The sequence below is a fragment of the Vombatus ursinus genome, unplaced genomic scaffold (assembly GCF_900497805.2).
Source record: "Vombatus ursinus unplaced genomic scaffold, bare-nosed wombat genome assembly UNPS02014821.1, whole genome shotgun sequence".
Taxonomy (NCBI): domain Eukaryota; kingdom Metazoa; phylum Chordata; class Mammalia; order Diprotodontia; family Vombatidae; genus Vombatus; species Vombatus ursinus.
In genome coordinates this window covers 46,921,413-46,939,570 of record NW_020954599.1, presented here as the reverse complement: position 1 = coordinate 46,939,570, position 18,158 = coordinate 46,921,413, and the positions used below count along the sequence as shown (strand labels likewise).

General features: G+C 35.5%; 1 protein-coding gene across 1 annotated transcript in view; it reads left to right on the top strand.

The window, feature by feature from the left end:
- The window catches only part of GALNTL6 (polypeptide N-acetylgalactosaminyltransferase like 6), a 959,075-nt gene that overhangs the window by 199,545 nt on the left and 741,372 nt on the right, over positions 1 to 18,158 (top strand). The window lies entirely within an intron of this gene.

Below are 18,158 nucleotides of genomic sequence, written 5' to 3'. Positions count from 1 at the left end.
GCTATAATATTCCTAGGAGTTTTCCTTTGGGGATCTCTTTCAGGAGGAGATTGGTGGATTCTTTCAATTTCCATTTTGCCCTCTGGTTCTAAAATATCAGGACAGTTTTCCTTGATCATTTCTTGAAAGATGATGTCTAGGCCCTTTTTTTGATCATGGCTTTCAGATAGTCCAATAATTTTTAAATTCTCTCTCCTGGATCTATTTTCCAGGTCAGTTGTTTTTCCAATGAGATATTTCACATCGTTTTCTAATTTTTCATTCTTTTGGATTTGTTTTACACTGTCTTGATTTCTCATAAAGTCACTAGTTTCTAATTGCTCTATTCTAATTTTTAAGGATGTATTTTCTTCAGTAATCATTTGGACTTCCTTTTCCATTTGGCCAATTTTGCTTTTTAGTGCATTCTTCTCCTCATTGGCTTTTTGGACCTCTTTTGCCACTTGGGTTAGGCTATTTTTTAAGGTGTTATTTGTCTCCTTTAGCAAGCTGTCAAACTGCTTTTCATGATTTTCTTGCATCACTCTCAGTTTTTCCTCTACTTCTCTTACTTGCTTCTCAAAATCCCCTTTGAACTCTTCCAAGGCCTGGGACTGATTCATATTCTTCTTGGAGGCTTTGGATGTAGGAACTTTGGCTTTGTTGTCTTCTTCTGGTTGTATGTTTTGATCTTCTTTGTCACCAAAGTAAGATACTATAGTCTGACTCTTTTTGTGCTGCTTACTCATGATCCCGGCCAATTACTTGAGTTTTAAACTCTTTGTTAAGGTAAAAGTCTGCTTCCAGTGTGAAGAGTGTACTGTCCCAAGCTTCAGGGGTTTGTACAGCTGTTTTCAGAGGTACTTCTAGGGACCTGTAAATTTTCAGTTCTTCCAAGGTGGTATGATAAGGGGCGAGGTGTTTTCTCTCCACCACCACAACAAGCTTCAGCACACCAGCGTTCCTCCTCACTCCAGGACCGCCCCTCAGAAATGTGACCCAGATCCAAGCACCATTAAAGCAAGAGATTCCTGCCTCAGCACCAGCCAAGACAACCCTGCAATCCCCCTCTGATCAGCCACTCGATTCCCCCTCAGTCTGTGGGCCAGAAGCTCAGGAACCAGTCACTGCCCCAGGCCATGCTCGAGACTTATGGCTGAGACCTAGCTCCTCTCTCACCTTAGTCACAGTCTTTTTCCACTGACCTTCTAAGTTGTCTTTGGCATTCCTGGGTTGAGAAGTCTGGAAACCACCACAGCTGCCAGTGATTCAGTCCTCTGAGGCCTGCTCCAGGGTCGCTATGGCCTGCATGCCCACACTGAACTGTTCTCCTCTCCCCACCCGGCGTGATATACCTTTCCAATCAACCATCCAGGCTGTCTTTGGCTGGAAATTTGTTTTACTCTGTCTTTTTGTGGGTTCTGCTGCTTTAGACTTTGTTTAGAGCCATTTTTTTTTAGGTATTTGGAGGGCTTTGGGAGAGAGCTCAAGACAGTCACTACTTTCCCTCTGCCATCTTGGCTCCACCCCCCTGTCTCAATCCAGTTGTTTTTCCAATGAGATATTTCACATTCTCTTCTTTTTTTTCATTCTTTTGGATTAGTTTTACAGTGCCTTGATTTCTCTTATATTCACTAGTTTCCAATTGTTCCATTCTAATTTTTAAGGAAGTATTTTCTTCAGTAAGGTTTTGGACTTTCTTTTCCATTCAATCAATTTTTGTTTTTTAGGGCATTCTTCTCCTTATTGATTTTTTGGACCTCTTTTGCCATTTGGGTTAGGCTATTTTTTAAGGTATTATTTTCTTCAGTACTTTTTTGGGTCTTCTTTAGCATCACTCTCAGTTTTTCCTGTACTTCTCTTACTTGCTTCTCAAAATCCTTTTTGAGCTCTTCCATGGCATGGGACCAATTCATATTTTTCTTGGAGGCTTCAGATGTAGGAGCTTTGGCTTTGTTGTCTTCTTCTGGTTGTATATTTTGGTTTTCTTTGTCATCAAAGTAAAATAATATAGTCTGACCCCTTTTGTGCTGCTTGCTCATGATCCCAGTCAATTACTTGAGTTATTTGTTAAGGTAGGGGTCTGTTTCCAGTGTGGAGAATGTACTGTCCCAAGCCTCAGGGGTTTTGTGTAGCTGTTTTCAGAGATACTTCTAGGGACCTGTAAATTTTCAGTTCTTCCAAGGTGCTATGATCAAGGGCTAGGTGTTTACTCCTTTCCTGGCCTGTGCTCTGCTCTGTGAGTGACCACAAGCACTCTTTTCTGTCTTGGAACTGTGAGGAGGATTTCCTCTCCACTGCCACTACATGCTCCACCACATCAGTGCTCCTCCTTACCCCAGGACCACCACACAGAACTGTGACCCAGATCCAAGCACAGGCAAAGCAAAAGAATCCTGCATCAGCAGAGAGATCCCTGCAATCCCCCTCTGATCAGCCACTTGATTCCCCCTCAGTCTGTGGGCCAGAAGCTCAGGAGGCAGCCACCACCACGGGGCTGAGCTCAGGGAATGGGGTGGGACCCCACATTTCTCTCTCACTGCAGAAACACACTTTCCCCACTGACCTTCTAAGTTGTCTTTGCTGTTCATGGGTTGAGAAGTCTGGAAACTGCCACAGCTGCCCACAATTCTGTCCTCTGATGTCTGCTCCAGGTTCTCTGCAGTCTGCATGCCCATGCTGAACTGCATTCCTCTCTCAGCCTGGTGTGATATACCTTTCTGATTAACCATCCAGGTTGTCTTGGACTGGAAATTTGTTTCACTTTGTCTTTTTATGGGTTCTGCTTTTTTAGAATTTGTTTAGAGCCATTTTTTATAGGTATTTGGAGGGGTTTTGGGTAGAGCTCAAGCAAGTCACTGCTTTTACTCTGCCATCTTAATCTGCCCCTGGAGAAAACTTTTAGAGTCCCTTGTACAGCAAGTAGGTCAAATCAGTCAATACTTAAAGAAAGTAATTCAGGCTATTCAGGAATTCAAGAAGGTCAAATTCTGAAGCAGAAAATTGTGTACTTCAGCCATATAATGAGAAGATGGGACTCATTGAAAAAGACTCTGATGTTTGGAAAGATTGAAGGGAAAAGGATAAAGGGATGGCAGAGGACAGATAGTGTCATGGAAACAATAAACATGAACTGGGACAGATGACAGACTTCAAGAAACAGTGGAAGATAGAAAGGCCTGGCATGCTATGGTCCATAGGATCATAAAAAGTTGGACACAACTGAATGACTTAACAACAATGAGGAAATATCTTGTGGAGGAAGTGCAGTGCAGTAGAAAGAGCATTAGTGACAGTAGAAACCAGACAATTGTTGGGAGTGGAATGATGTTTTTCCATATAAGAAGATAACTTTTGTTTCTACCATCTAACCCACCAAATTATTACACTTCTAAAATTGTGTAATAGAGAGATTTAATTGGCAAATTGTAGCTTAAAATTTCCTCTTTCACTGTCACCAAAATAGCAGTAGAACTAGCACCATGTGTGTAAATGTTTTACGGTAACTAGAATTTTCGGTATGACTCCACATTTCCAAATGAGTAAAAATAACAATAGTTCATACTTACATATCACTTCAGAGATGCTAGGGTGCTTTCCTCATAACAACCGTAGCAAGTAAGCACAACATTTCTTCTCCAATTTTCTAGATGAGGAAACTGATCTTAAGGGGTCAAGTACCTTGCCCAGAATGTTAAATGTCAGAGTCTGGGCTCACGCAAAGATTTTTTGAATTCCAAATCTAGTAGTTCACCTCTATATTTGCAATCAATGGTCTAAGTACAAACAGAGACAGGTCATATCAGGTTAGTATGGCTTTCAGGGTTGACTTTGTCTGAGAATAAGCCTAGCCAAGTTCAGAGAGGCTCATCACAAAGAGTTGGCTAGCCAGTAAGTCAACAAATATTTATATAGTTATCCCTTCCACATCAGACTTTCTCATTTCAATAAAACATGGGTTAGCACAAGAAATTAAATGGGAATTTTTGGGAAGCTTTGTGGAAGCTACAGATAACATGTGAAGGCCAGGAGATGACATAGAAAAAGTTTAGAAACTCAAAAGTGTAGAACTCAGATTTCACAATAAAGTATTGTAAACACCCCTTAAAAGAAAAAAAATCAAACTTCTCTGGTACAAAGAGAAGATCAAAAATTTTTATGTGGATTTTCCTGATCACAAGGGTCCTATGCCCTAACCCCTGAGATGTGGAAAGGATAACTGCATTGCACCTATATCCTATATACTAGGTCCTGGGCTGAGCTTGCAGTTGAAGACTTCTGGCCAGGGGAATATAATTTAGGAGAAAACACTATAGCCTTTCCTTATCTCTCCAGTTCTTGGTCATTGCTCCTTACTCAAATTTTCTAGTATTGAAGTATTTTTATATGAGAATACATCCCCACCGCAACCCCAGCAGAATATCTACTCCTAAAGGTCAGAGACTACATTCATATTTGATCTTTCTATCTCCTGCACCTAGCACAATTCTTTGAACAGAATAGATGCTTAAGAAATAATTGTTTGAGTTGTCAGATTTTTCCCCAACATTCACTTTGTCTTCAGTTGTAAGGTAGGGGAGAAAGGAAGGGGGAGTTACATTGAACTGGCTCTCGACTGACACAGGCAGAAACCCAAGTTTCTTTGCAGCTTCTAAAGGACAATTGGCAAAAAGACAGTGTATGCTAGAATGCTTTATGCTACGCAGGCACTACTTTCACACTCATTGTATCAGGAAGTGATGTGTACAGCAGTTGGATGCGTCAAAAAAGAGATATCCACTTGAAAACTTTGAAGACTTGAAAGCAAAACATTTGGTCAAAAAGAAAGCCAGAACAAAAGAGGGAATTGATCAATGTCTTCATGGAATAAAGCAGCCCAGGTACTAAAGCACCAAGGTGGGAGGCAATTTTTAATACAGCTCTTTGATGTCTAGATTCATGTTTCTTGCTCTGCTGTGCCATTTTCTGTGGATGTAGCAATGCTCAATAGTGCTTGTTGTTTGAAGAGATCACTTTTTTATCACCAAAACCTTGCACATTTTTTTATTTATTATTTTTGGTTCAGATTTATGTGTACATCAGTGTAGGGAAATCCCTACGTAGAAACTTCTCCCTTCAAAGTAGAATCTACCTTTATTATACAAATTATAGTCCTTGAGAGTTACCTGAGCTTCTAAGAAGTTGTTTGATTTGCCAAGGGCAATAACTCTTGATTTTCCTGAGTTCAATGCTAGCTTTGTATCTTCTAGGCCATGCTCCCTTATTTTAAATCTGATATAAAATTTACTTTTTTTTTTAATTGGAAGGAAGGTTGAACATTTTATGTCTTTATAAAGTTTCCCACTGGTAGCCCCATCATGATCTTTGACTCCATTAAATATGATAATATACTCCTGGCAGAGTTGGCTTTTATTCATCATTTTTATAAGCTGTTTGGTTCTGTCTGCAGCAATTTACTAATGTATTCAGTGTATCTATTAATGTTACATTATTCTGTTTCCTACTTAGAAGGAAAGGATTGATGGGGATGTTAAACTATTTTTATGTGCAATTTTGAATATAATTCTAATTCATATTTGTTAGATCATATTACCCAAGAATTGTGCTGCATGTTGCTAAACATTTAGAGTGAAAGGTTTTAACCAAAAAGGAAATCTATGTACCATACTGTGAAATCTTACACAGGTAAAAGGGAATACGATTTAGTGATTTGATGAGGATAATCTCTACAAAGTTGTCTTTATTTTTAGAAACTGACATATCCAAGAGTCTTTATAGTACAACTAGTCTAGTCATTACATTTTATAGATGGAAAGACAGCTCTGGACTAGAAGTCAAGAGGATTGGAGTTGACTCTTAGCTCTGCTGTTCACTCTTTTCAAACTTCAGTTTCCCCATCTATAAAATGGAGGTAACATGAGTTCAAACTTTTGACATTCACTAAACCTCTCTGGGCCTCAGTTCATCATTTCTAAAATGTGAAGTTTGAGTTAGATGACCTTTAAGGTCACTACCAACTTTAAATATGTGATCTATGATTTATTATCTACATCATTGAGGTCATTATGAAGGAATTAACTTTTAAAATGCTTCATAAATGTTATTTATTCATTATTACTTTATTGCTATTAATTATCATCTTTTATTTTTATTATTAATATATTTTCAATTATTGACTATATTAATCTATTAGTATAATAATCTATTGATATATTCTAACATTTAAATATATATTAATAAAATTATCAGTCTTTAATAATTTGATTAATTATAATTAAATCAAATTAATTTTATGATGCCTTTTAATAGATCAGTTGAGACATACATATGCTATATTTCAGATGATGACATCTATGATTCCATCCATTCCATAATTTTATTTGTTTTATTCATAAAATGTTCACATACATATCTGTCAAAGAACAGATGAAATTTTGCTCCATTAAATCTCATTTCTTAATCTGTAAATGATCATTAATTTTTCAGATTTCTAATAGATTTTTATTTAAAATTGTGTATAGATTAGAATTCATTTATCATTAACATATTAAATGAATTATATTTAATGTATAAAAATTTAGACTTTTTCCCCAAATATTTATGTCATTGTTAATGAGCTTCTTACTATCCAAAAGTTTTCCAAACCTTAAGGCAAAAGTTTGGGTTTCTTAGTAATGTTCTAAAGATAATATTTTTCATCCAAAAATGTTTTTTATGTCTTGTTCCCTCATTTGCTTTGTCAGCAATTGTCACAGAGCTTTGTATATATAGTGGATACCTAATGAATGACTATGGAAATTACATCACACATGTTTCTTAAAATCCCCCCATTATAATTTTTTTTCCATATCAATTTGTCACAATTCAAAGTCCAGTGTAATACTGAAAGTGTTTTTTTTTTCCCTTTGACCTTTTTTTGGAACGTGGTAGTTTTTTTTTTCTTTGACTCTAAAGGAATAGAATAGCCTTGTGACCTCCAAATTCTAATATAAAGTGATATATATATAGAGAGAGAGAGATTATTTTTCTAAAAGTATGTTCATAACTCTCATATAATGTTGCATGAGAGGTTATGTGTTATAACTGGATTGGGAGTTGGGGAAAAATTAGTTTCAAATCCCACCTCAATCACTTACTAGATATATGACCCTGAGCAAGTCACCTAACCTCTATATGCTTCAACTGTGAGACCCTGGGCAAATCACCTAGCAATTCTCAGCTTTGGATTGATCAAATATTAAATGAGTGAGTTGGACACAATCTCTAATGTTCAAGCTCTCAATCTATGATTTCATGTTATATATCTATTATCAATTGAGATCTAGAAGGTAACAGGGATAATCTAACCAACCTCCTGATTTTATAATATAAGGAAACTCAGACCCAGAGAAATTAAACTATTTGACTAAGGTTAACCAGGGAGTAAATAACAAAGTGAGTATTTTAACCCAGGTCCTCTGATTTTAGACAGTCAGTGTTTTTCCTACTATGTTACACTCATTGCTTTGACTGAAAGAGCCTGAATGTATTTAGACCTACTCCACCACAAAGTCATCCTACTTGGGATCATCCTACTTCCTTATTCAACATGAAAGGAGAGGGGGAGAGTGAGAGAGAGAGAGACAGAGACAGAGACAGAGATTGACAGAGAAAGAGAGAGAGAGAGAGAGAGAGAGAGAGAGAGAGAGAGAGAGAGAGAGGAGGGCAGGAACAGGAGGAGAAATAAAATGTAGTATCTTTCTTACTTAAGATAACATTAATATAATATCATCACAAAATACAAATGGAAGCAGGATCTTTTCTGCAGTTTTTAATCACTTTAGTATCATTTAACAGAGAAATTGACATTTTACAAGGAACTGAATGATGAAATTCAAGTTTTTCTTTAATGAAGATGAAAGGAAAAGTCTAACATTTTCTTAACCTTTTCCATTTTGCCTCTAATTTTAGTAGAAATTCATCATCCATTATATGTTTAATAATCTTGTGCTTCCTCATGGTTTCTTTGTGACCTCTTAGTTCTGAGCTAACTATTGATGATTTGCTTTATCATCTTGAAAATGCTATGATTTTAGCTTGATGGTACATTGAAATCAACAGAGCCACCATGCTTCCAGTCATCCTAGTTTGCACCCTTGTATCTATCCCTGCCTTTTCTCTTCTGCCACCTTATCAGTTGCCAAGAATCATCAATTTTATATCCACAAAAATTGATTCTTATTTCCTCTTCTCTCCACCCACACAGCTACCACCCCCATGTAGGCTTTCATCATACATTTAGGGTTAGAGTCAGAGTGGGAGATTTTTATATGGTGTCTTTGCTCTTCAATGTCTTCCCTGGCCAATTCATCCTCCACATAATTACTAAAATAATATTCCTGACATGAATATCTGACCATGTCACTTCCACCAAAGCCAAAACCAAACCTGTGGTGAATTCCTGTCACCCCTTAGAAAAAATGCAACCTCTCTTCCCCTCCATCAATTGTCATCTGTATGACTTTGGATAGTCACTTGATTTTTCTGTAAAATGAGAAGGTTAGACTATATGGCCTGTAATTATTTATTCAAAGAGGTAGAGAAATGACAGGAACCTAAGACAGCATCAGGATTTGTCAAAATGTGACTTGTAATAAGACAAAGTTAACAAAGGATTCAAAAACAGAGAATAACTTTAAGTTGAAGTGGTTAACTATGATGTCAAGACTATGAAGAGAGGCCTACAACAAAACATGAATCCTAGGGACATAAACTTGGATCTGGAAGGAATTTTGAGGTAATTCAACCCAAATCCATCATTTTGCATGTAAGGAAACTCAATCCCCAAAACAACAAGAGGAAACATAGCATCTATCAAAACAGAGTCAGGATTTGTTCACAGGCCCTCTGACAATCCTTCATTGTATTACATGACCTGCTGAAGGGTAGTGTCCAGGGAGAACATGGAGGTGTAGAGGGACAAGAGTTTGTGGAGAGGAGGAATAGATGGCTTTAGAAGGAGAGAGACAGAGGGAGAAAACTAAGGATAGGAACTTGATACTGATTTTTTTTTCTTTTAGGTTAACCTTCATGTTACAAGTTTAATCCATTTTGAGGGATAGTCTTAAACAGTGGACATAGAACTGAACTGAAGGCATGGCCCACTACTAATAAATACTGGTTTGTGATCTCAGCTCCCCATGGAACTCTCTAAGACCACAAATTGTAAAAGTAGTATTGATTGACATTGGTATAAAGAAGTTCTTTCACCTTGAGTCTACTGTACCAGTGAAATCATAGGTTTGATCCCCTCCTTTCTACCCCCCAAAAAAATCTATTTGATACATTAGGTCATATTCTTTCAAATTAGAGTTAGCGTTAATTCCTTCATACAATTCAGAAATTGGCTCTGAATTTGACACTCATGCAAGGGTTAAGATGCTAAAAGCTTTAGTAGGGTTTTAGGTCAGGATTTAGATGTTAAAAGCAGGCTCTGACTATTCAATGCCAAGGTGCACAATCTGTTAAGCATAGGGGGCCATATTCCTAATTTCCTGGAAACTAAAGGGCCATAACTCTTTAGCATAATCATTTGCATATAATATCTTAAATTATTTGCCCTAATGGACTTGATAGCTATAAATTGAATAAAAGTGAGTCTTATTGTCCTTGACAAAAAAAAAAAGTTGTTCCTTGTATCTTTTCCTTCCAAAAGCTTATATTATTGCTGAATAAAACTTTGTATCTCTTTCTTCAGCATATTTTCCATTTCCCTCTTCTTTCTACATATCATGTAATTACTCTACATTCTACTGATTAACAAATAGCAAGAAAAATGGCCCTTTGTCCTGGCCCCAAATCCAGTGAAAGATGGGCTCAAACCAATGTAATCTTTAAAGCTATTTGCTCTGGGAAGAGGCTTAAATGGCATATGTTTTTGGACCACAATTCAATTAAGTAGCTTTATTTTCATCATCCTATGTTTCTTCTGTCTAAAAACCTGTAAATGCTTGCCTTGTGAAATAGGTTGTTTTATTTCTTATCACATGGTAGTAAAAGCACTATGTATGATACTATATTCATCTTGTTATACTTCCAGACAAAGTATTCAAGGAAAATTAGGAAAAATATCTTACATCCTTGAATTATGAAAACACGAGTGGGAAGAGCTATTATTTATGAAGAATTCATTTAGAAATAGTTATTTGAGGAGCATTTTTTGCTAGGATCAGAATGATCTCTCAAAGTTAGGTTTCAAATTTATGAGTTCCTTATGGCTAAGACTATAACATGTAGCTGGATGGGCAGTTCTTTGAGCAAATCTTTAAATACATATATTTTGAATGGCACTAAAGATGAATAATGATCCAGGCTGAGTGTTGAACAGGAGGAAGTGAATGGGTTGGTTTGCATTTGGGAAATTGTGCAGTATTTCCCGCAGTCCCAAGATGCTCCCTAAAACAAAAACATATCTTTTAAAGTCAATATTCTTCTGGTGATAATATGTGACTGTAGATCATAAAACAGTACAATCTCTAAAGGATTAAACTTATGAGTGACCCAAGAGACAAAGAAAATGTGTGTGTGTGTATGTATGTATGTGTGTGTATGTGTTGTAGCCTCTTACCGAAGATGACATGTACAAGAAATGGCATCAGAGTTATTTTCCAACAGTAGTATGCCCACAATAAAGAGGTGGATTAGTCATATAGTTTGATTAAGATAAAACAGATAGATCAATCAATCAATCAACAACCATTTATTAAGCACCTACTACGTGCCGGACACTGTGCTAATTGTTGGATATATAAAGGGCCCAAGTGTTGCACTGGTGCCCTTAAAATTAAAAAGAGCTAGACAAAGATTTTTGGTGCTTTGATTAAATCTCCTGTAGAGGATTTTTGGAAGGAAAGTTATAGAAAGTTCACAGGAAGAGAAGGTGTATATTGAAATAATTGAAATAATACTACTTGGGGGAATACCTACATCTATGTGATCCTAGATCCTCTAAGATGCTTAAGTACTCTGAGATGTGTAGCAGACAAGCCAGGTCATCTGTGAGGGGTTAACTACCAACCTAGATGATACGGAAAAAAAATACTTAAAAACCAAGGTATCAACAATACCATAAATTATTTGTTATTTCCTTAATGTTGTCCAAGAGGTAGATTTAAAAAAATTTAATTCAAATACTTTCAAGTAATATACCATATAGGCTGCACAGTGGATGGAGAGTTGGACCTACAATCAGGAAATGATGGATTCAAATCTCATTTCAGCTATCTTTTTCAAGTCATATAAATTCTCTCATCCTGTTTCCTCACCATAATAGTGGAGATATTATTAGTAACTATATTATAGGGTTGTTGAGAACCTAAAATGAAATAATATATGTAAATCAATACATAAACTTCAAAGAAGTATATAAATAAGAACTATAATTATACAAATATCAAGGTATCAGAAAAATAATTTTGAGACCTCAAACTATTTGTTAAGTTAATAAGTATTCCATGATTTAGATATACAGGCTGATGCTATAAGGAAACTGGGAGAGCAAGGAATAGTTTGCCTGTCAGATTTATGGAGAACAGAAGAATTTATGACTAAACAAAAGATAGAGAATGTTATGAAATGCAAAATGGATAATTTTAATTACATTAGATTGGAAAGTTGTCACACAAACAAAGCCAATTCAACCAAGATTAGGAGGGAAGTAGAAAACTGGGAAAGAATTTTTATAACCAGTGTCTCTGAGAAAAGCCTCATTTCTAAAATATATAGAGAATTGAGTCAAATTTATAAGAATACAAATCATTCACCAATTGATAAATGGTCAAAGGATACAAACAGGTAGTTTTCAGATGAAGAAATTAAAGCTATCTATAGTCATATGAAAAAATGCTCTGAATCACTACTGATTAGAGAAATGCAAATCAAAACAACTCTGAGGTATCACATCCTATCACTATCACATCACTGAGGTATCACACAACCTACCAGATTGGCTAACATGACAAAACAGGAAAATGATAAATGTTGGTGAAGATGTGGGAAAATTGGAACACTAATACATTGTTGGTGGAGTTATGAACTGATCCAACCATTTTGTAAAGCAATTTGGAACTGTGCCCAAAGGGCTATAAAAATGTGATACCCTTTGACCCAGCAATAGTACTTCTTGGGCTGTATCCCAAAGAGATCATAAGAAAGGGAAAAGGACTCACATGTGCAAAAATATTTGTAGCAGCTCTTTCTGTGGTGGCAAAGAATTGGAAATTGATGGGATGACCAATAATTGGAGAATGGCTGAACAAGTTATGGTATATGAATGTAATGGAATACTATTGTGCTATGAGAAATGATAAGCAAAGGGACTTCAGAAAAACCTGGAAAGGCTTGTATGAACTGATGTTGAGTGAGGTGAGCAGAAGCAGGAGAATGTTGTATACAGTAACATCTGTATTGTGTGATGACTAACATTGATAGACTTAACCCTTCTCAGCAATGCCAGGATCTAAAACATCTCCAAAAGTCTCATGATGGAGAAGGCTATCCACATCCAAAGAAAGGACTATGGAGTTTGAATGCAGATTGAAGCATACTATTTGTTTTTTTTTTCCTTCTGTTTTGCTTTGTATCATCTTTCTTGTTGTTCCTCCTATTGGTTCTAACTCTTCCTTAAAACATGACTAATGGGAAAATATGTTTAATAGGAATGTATATGTAGAGCCTATATCAGAATGCATGCCATCTTCCCCAAGGAGGGGAAGGAGGGGGAGAAAATTTAAAACTCAAAAGCTTATGGAAGTGAATGTTGAAAACAAAAATCAACTAAATATTAATTTAAAAAAAAGAATACAAATAAGACACAATGTCTTATCTCATAATGTTTATTGTCTATTTATTATTGAGTATCCTCAACAAGAGAGTGAGCTTGTGGAATAGGGGTGGCCAGAGAAACCATGCCAAATAATTCATGTAGAATTAGCTCATTATTATATATAACAAAACAGGTATTTTGTCATGTCTCCTAAGTAAAGAAATTGTCTTGAAAATAAAGGAGGTTATTTACATTAAAAAAAAGGTTAATAAGTATTCTTATCTTTAATTTTTTCATTAAAAAAAACATTTGGTAAAAATGCTTTAGAGGCTACTTTGCATGGCCTCAATCCTGTGGACTTGATTCTTGCATCAGGGTGATTTTGCTCCTGATTTTTATAAAACCATTGTAAAAATGTTCAGGTTTTGGTCAAATGTTACTCACATTGTATTTGAACTCTTGGCATTAGAATAAGATGAGAAAAATAACTCATTTTTAAGGCTTACAACAATCAAGTCTTTGATCCTTAGTTGCAATGAGAGAAGTTCTTTTCAAAATATTTTGCAGGGATGGGGTTCAAAACTTTTGATTTTGATAATAGCTTTTTATCCTAAACCTCTATCCATAATATTTGACATTTCAGCTCCAGACAAAGGGGATATTTTCTTTTTGGTCTGATTGTATATATTTAATGACCTTCTTCTTTCATTTCCTTCAATTCCATGTGCCCTCAGCATTAATAGAATAAACCTGTTGGAAATTTCTGCCATTCACTTCTCTTGAGAACCATAAAGACCCCCAATTTGTCTCACAACAGGCCAGCTTTGTGCCCTTTTAAAGTTCTTAGATTGTCTCCACTTCCAAGTTAATTGGCATTGTTAGTACTCAATTATCACCTGCCTGCTTCCTTTGTGTCCTTTTGGTCTCTAGGTATGTTAGTAAAAACTTAGTGCTCATGAAAGCACTTGATAGAACTAATAAGTACTGGGTTGATCTCATTTAGTTCAACTGAGCTATCTTCACTACTTACCCTATAATGCTATATTGCCCTCCAGGAGTGAGATTGATGAATAATTGTAACCATGATTTTAAGTATATGAGCAAAGATCCAATCATATTCAAACAAATCACATTTACTGAATACCTACTACATACCTGACACTGGCCTAGGTTCTCAGAGGTTTATGAAATCTTTGTCATCCTTATTGAAGAACAAAGTCTATAGGATATGCTAAAAAATGCATAATGGCGTGTCAGATTGTGCTACTTGACTTCAGAGGAGAAAGAAATCAACACACACTAGAGAACTTGGTGAGGACTGCAAAATAGATGGTATTTGGGGCTTCCTTAGATGAAGGGCTATGATTGAAAGGTGTGGAAACTTTCTAAGGAGCAGAGGGTATGAACTGCATGGAAAAAGATGAAGGTGAATGATATGAAGAGCCAAGGAGGAAGAGACTGACTTGAATAGTGTACATCTGTATTATGAAGATAGTGTTGTAAAAAGTTAAATAAGTAAACAAACTGAAAACAATTGGAAACTAGGTCCTGAACAATTTGGCTTTTACAGGGGGAGAAATTTGAAGCTGAGTCTTTAAAGAGAGAAAAAGTGAAAGTCTACTGCATCAACAACGTTGTCAACAGCCTCAATTTAATATTTCTGGTTTAGTAACAGTGACAGACAGACATATCAGAGCAGAAACATTCTGCTGCTGAAATGAAATTCAAGTGTGAAACATTTCACAATGAATGATAAATGAGACAGTCTGGTGCAAAGTTGTCTAGCACAAATAAGGAAGACAGCACAAAAGTAAATACATCTATCTTTAGCAATGTAGATGACACATTGGAAAATGACTTTATTTGGTGCAATTTCTACTCTTTTTCCAGTATTCATTTCTACTAGGTTAACTTCCATCTTCTCATTTTGTATGTGTAAGATCTCTGAGGAAAACTATGTTCATGGGCAATATAAGAACATTGTATAGACCTTTCTTTTGGTTTTCCTAAACTGGCTTTATCTTGGCTTCTGTCATATATCAATGAGATCTGTTACTCATGAATTTGTCTATTTTACTGACTAGCACATTCATTATTCCAAAAATAATTTTCATCCTAATTGCAAAAAAGGGGGAGAAACCAAAACATGTTCAATGTAACCTAAGAACATTTTTTCCTCACACTCATTCACCTCTGCTACTTCCTCATGTTCTCCCAGGCTTGCTGCTGAGTATTTGCTTATTGATTCAATCTGCTGAGGTACATATCTTACTCTCTATAATTTACCATTAAAATTAGATATAAAAATGACTTCCTATCCCCATCCAAGCCCTATTTATTTTTTAAAAGGACTTATGAGCCTGCAATCAATATTCTCTTCCATTTCCTTCTTGTGGACATGTTTTCTGACTGTATTAAAGTGCTAAGTGTAAATATATACATATGTGTATATATTTTTTCATTCTCCTTCCTTCCTCCTCTCATCTTCTATTCTGATATAAGGAATAGATAACACATGACTCAAGTCACATGTCTGAAGTCACAAACAATTTCACTTTTAAAAAAAGAAAACTTCAGCCTATCCACAGAAGTTTGAAGGGTTAAATTAAACCAACTTCATGGAAAAAGCCTTTTTCTTAGCATGAAACTTCTCAGACAATGCAAAGCTCATGAGCAAATCTGATGACTCTGCAGCCATGTAGTATGCTTAAGGAATCAAAATCTCCTAAAGTGGGATCTTTCTAGGTATTTCATATTAGCAAGTGATTTTAACAACATATATGTTAAGGAATGTGAAGAAAAAAAATCCCAGCTCCTTTATGTGGGTGCTCTATTATTAGTCAAAGAACACTAAGGTTTGCCAGATTGGAGTTTCTTAAAGAGAGAGATCTCTAACTGTAAAATCATAACAAGTTCTTAAAAATATAGATACTGTATTACTTGTATATCATGTAAAAAAATCTAAATTTGGGGAAGTGGTTAAAATACTGAGGTTGAAAGAACAGAACGCATGCTCACTTTTTTTAGTCTATTTATTCAGTATTATCTGCTTCTTTCACTATAGTTGTCAATAACAATAGCATTCCTTGTACCATACCTTTACTGATATATAATCCAAAAAAAAATGAGTAAAAAGACTAAACCATGAAACACCAGCTAAATAAAACTTGCCATTTCTTTAGGGATGTGTCTGCAAGCAGGATAACAATTTCTTTCCTCCTTTTGAACCTCTCTCTAGATCCTAGGTTCTGTTTTTGCTTCCTAATTTAGGAAATTTTGCTTTTCTCAAAACTATCCCTATTATTACTGAAATAGGTTTTGGTACTTCCAGAGACTCCATTCCAGAGGAATATTCAAAGAACTGGTAACTCTCTATGAAGTAATTTATAAAGCTGCCAGTTTAAAAGGTAACAAGGATAATTTCTCTACTAGGTCAATGACACTGGTCTGTTCCAGCAACACTATCTTTCTCATGCATATGTACTTTGAAAAAGAAATCAAACCTAAAGTCGGTTCACTGTCATTGAAGAGGGAAAAAGACAATTTCCAGAGGACAACCACCTTGTTACTCTAGATGCTTATTTATTTAGGGGGAGAGTGTTTCCTTTCTTCATGAATTAATGCATAGAAAATATCTGGGATTCCAGTGGTTGAAGGAGATAAGAGAAGAGGTAGATGCAAGAAGAGTCATGATTTTCTTGCATGAGTGTCTCCTATAAATCTTAGCCCAAGGCAACTGAGCAGCAGTTTCAAAACTCAGTATTCCATGGAAAATGGTCTATCCTTAGTTTCCTAATATTTAAAGTTGAAGATTTAGTTTAAATGAACAAATGGATCTTTAAGCAAATAAGTTTTTAAATAATCATAATTACCAGCACCTTCAAGATATTTTGAATATAAATTTTTCAGACTCTAAAAGGTAAGATCATTTCATCTTTGAGATCCAATTCCACTTGGGATTCAGTCCCAGCCATGTATCTAAAAACACTTTAACCCATCCTAATTTTAGGGACAAAGGGGAAAAGAGAATTCTGATCTTCTTTGATATTTCACTTGTATTTCCTCCACTGAAGCTCTGCTTTTGTTTGTCAGTTGATGTTTGAATTAATTTACAGTTAGCCCTTATTTGAGACAGGTACAATAAACTGAGAAAGCTATACAATCAAATCATCTTTCAAAAAGAGTAATGTTTAGAATCATTGAAGATAATATCATCCCATTATTACCAAGTGGTTACTTTTATCAAACAAGTAGATTAATAAAATATTTACAAAATAAATTACCAAAGAAAATGCCTTTTGAATGAGAAGTCATTCTTATTAAAATAGCAGTTTCAATTTAAAATCATCATAGTGCTGAATCCTAACTAAACTTCATGATTATCCATTTCAATAAGGATTGATTAGCTTAATAATAAACACTATATAAGAATCAACAATCAAAATGATTGTTGGTTTTTTCTCCAATCCATGCCTTGAAAAAAGACTGATGTATGACAACCTCAATCTAATTTTCTTTTATGAGTTGTTCGCATTCTTTGTTTTTTTCTAAACTAAGCATATTCCTAAGAGGAAAACTGGCCAACCATTGATTTTCTTCACCACGTTTGGGAAGGGGGGCATGGTATTTCAGAGCCAGAAATCCTGGGAGAAGACAGTAGTCAACTCATCTATAAAACGGCCAAAGGTTAGTTACTAAGTATCTTACTGCTGAGACATGCAAGGGAATGGATATTTCAGGACTGTTCCTGTTTCCTAATTTGAATCTTATTCAGGACTTATCAGTCCTGGCAAGGAAATAACTTCAATAATAGGTGTATTTATTTTCCTTTCTCTTATTTTTTATTGATGAATTTCCATTGGGAAAGATCTAAACGGCTTAGACTTGAGCTTAATATGAAATATGACAAACATAAATCTTTTTTACCTCTTTAATTTTAAAAATTGTGACCATCATGCAGCTGATTTTGTACATCTAGAAATATTTGGTGCTTTAATTAGACTTACTTTATTTAAGTGCTAAAGGCTGCAACAGGCCTGCAGTTGCCAGGGTACTAATAGTGCATAATATAGCCAATTGCAAACAGCAGTCTAATTTGTTGATTTCAAGTGAGGTGTAATTATATTGCTTCATTTGCTGAGCAAATCATATGAGAGTTTCTCTAAATCAGCCTGATTGTGTAATGAAGAGCTAATTACAAACAGCAGTGTTCTTGCAGTAAATTTATTGTAACTGCCAATGCCAGGTTGGCTCCATTGTGACAATGGCTCATTAGTACATTAACAAAAGCAACAATGGAACACTGCCCAAAGCAGGCCTACTGTTCTCTCAATTTCAAGAGTCTGCAGTGATTACATCCTTCAATGTGTAATTACTA